Genomic DNA, 2,869 nt, shown 5'->3' with positions numbered 1-2,869 from the left:
CAGATCAGCAGTCTTTCCCATGATTGTGTAGCCTAGTGAACCAAACTGAGAGACCATTTTGAAGGCTCAGGAAACCTTTGCAGGTGTTTTGAGTTGATTAGCTGATTGGCATGTCACCATATTCTAATTTATTGAGATGCACCTGTACATATAAAAGAACCAAAGACTTAAACTACTTCAGTTTGTGTGCATTGAATTTATTTAATACATTAATACACAAATTTGAGTTGAATTACTGAAATAAATGAACTTTTCCACGACATTCTAATTTATTGAGATGCACCTGTATACCTGTATAAATGCACGGCAAGCATTTTTTTGAAAGTAGCGTTTATCGGTTTTTGCTAATTAAATATTCATTGACCTCCACTACAGATTAGAAATCAAATTTATGGCCTATGGCAGTATTTTGTTGCAATGACATTTGGTTGCAAGAAAAATCAAAGTTCGATTCTGTTGACAACCAGCAGCAGTCGACATATTTATTTGAGAGCAGCGGCATAGGTGAGGGTTATCATCGAATAATGACTACATTTTGCCCTGTTCATATCACAAAGCAATCAGGCTTAAGCTACAGTATAAGGCATCAGAAGACTTGAAAAAGAGTCATATGAACTACTTTTAGGGTGTCTATTTGTGTTTTTTATAGAGCTTGACAGATCATGGTCACTACAAACTGTTTGTGTACTATAGGAAAAAATTAATCTTTTTAGCTTTTGTTCAGCAGAGAAACAATGCATACATACGTTTGGGACGACAAGAGGGTAAATAATTACCAACATGAGTAAATAATTACAGAATTTTCATTTATTTATTAATTAATTTTATTTGCATTTGAGTTCATGCTAATATTTATAATGACACTTTAAATGCATTTAATTGGTTTATAAATATCTTTGTATAAAAATCAACAGAATCATATTTGAATCCACTTAATTTCTAAGCAAAGCATTTGCTGTACTCTAAATAAACCTTGCGTAAAGAGCTCTGGGGGGGAAAAATGAATTCACCCAGACTCACCTGTACCCACCAACTTCATCCACGCAGGTGGCTCCGTTCTGACACCTGTGCTGGACACACTCATTTATGTTGACCAAGCAGGTCAGCCCAGTCCATCCAGGTGCACAAACACAACTGTAACTGGTGATGCTGTTAAGAACACAATGTCCTCCATTGGCACATGGCTGTCAAAATGAAAATCAACCATTATTCCAGAACAATCCTTCATTTAAATGTGTGTGTAAAGGTAATTCTGGTCTTTTGTAAACAGACGTGCTTGGTCCCAGTGTTAAATAAAACATGCTGGTTAATGAAGGAAAGCTAATGCATTTTAATTGCCATTTACGTTAATGGTGATAATCAACACACATGAAGTGCTCCAAAATTTCTTGGTAAACGGGTGCAGTGACGTTGGTTTTCAAAAAACACAATGGACCAACACCAGCAGATGACATTGCACCCCAAATCATCACAGAATGTGGTAACTTAACACTGGACTTCAAGCAACTTGGGCTATGAGCTTCTCCACCCTTCCTCTAGACTCTAGGACCTTGGTTTCCAATGGAAATACAAAACTTTCTCTCATCTGAAAAGAGGACTTTGGACGACTTGTCAACAGTCCAGTTCTTCTTCTCCTTAGCCCAGGTAAGGCGCTGACGTTGTCTGTGGTTCAGGAGTGGCTTAACAAGAGGAATACGACAACTGTAGCCAAATTCCTTGACACGTCTGTGTGTGGTGGCTCTTGATGCCTTAGTCCATTCCTTGTGAAGTTCACTCAAATACTTGAATCGATTTTGCTTGACAATTCTCATAAGGCTGCGCTGTTCTCTCGGTTGGTTGTGCATCTTTTTCTTCCACACTTTTTCCTTCCACTCAACTTTCTGTTAACATGCTTGGATACAGCACTCTGTGAACAGCCAGCTTCTTTGGCAATGAATGTTTGTGGCTTACCCGCCTTGTGAAGGGTGTCAATGATTGTCTTCTGGAGAACTGTCAGATCAGCGGTCTTTCCCATGATTGTGTAGCCTAGTGAACCAAACTGAGAGACCATTTTGAAGGCTCAGGAAACCTTTGCAGGTGTTTTGAGTTGATTAGCTGATTGGCTTGTCACCATATTCTAATTTGTTGAGATAGTGAATTGGTGAGTTTTTGTTAAATATGAGCCAAAATCATCACAATTTAAAGAACCAAAGACTTAAACTACTTCAGTCTGTGTGCATTGAATTTATTTAATACACAAGTTTCACAATTTGAGTTGAATTACTGAAATAAATGAACTTTTCCACGACATTCTAATTTATTGAGATGCACCTGTATATGGATCATTTAGTAAGCAGAAACCTGAAATTTACTGTAAAGGGGTGGTTGATTGTGATTTCACTTTTTTAACTTTAGTTAGTGTGTAATGTTGCTGTTTGAGCATAAACAATATCTGCAAAGTTACAATGCTGAAAGTTCAATGCAAACGGAGAGAGCCTATTGTCTTTTAAAATTATAGCAGTTTAATGCCTACAGTTACGGCTGGTAGGGACTACAACAAGCAACTTCTCGGGTTGGTGACATCACAAACCCTGACATTTACATAAACCCTGCCCCCCAGAACATGCAACCAAGGGGGCGAGGACATGTTGTGTTGCTTTAGAGAAGAGGAAGAGTTGCTGCCATGCCGTCAAAACTAGGGGTGCACGAAAAAATCTATTCATGAATCGTGATTCTGTCTTCTAATGATTCTAATGGATTCAAATTCAAATTCAATTAAGCTTTATTAGCATGACTGTGTAACACAATGCTGCCAAAGCATTAATATATATATATATATATATATATATATATATATATATATATATATATATATATATTAATATTTTGA

The sequence above is a fragment of the Sinocyclocheilus grahami genome, unplaced genomic scaffold (assembly GCF_001515645.1).
Source record: "Sinocyclocheilus grahami isolate Dianchi unplaced genomic scaffold, SAMN03320097.WGS_v1.1 scaffold52.1, whole genome shotgun sequence".
In the NCBI taxonomy this organism is placed as follows: domain Eukaryota; kingdom Metazoa; phylum Chordata; class Actinopteri; order Cypriniformes; family Cyprinidae; genus Sinocyclocheilus; species Sinocyclocheilus grahami.
The sequence above is the reverse complement of the archived record's forward strand: the minus strand, read 5'-3'. Positions refer to the sequence as shown.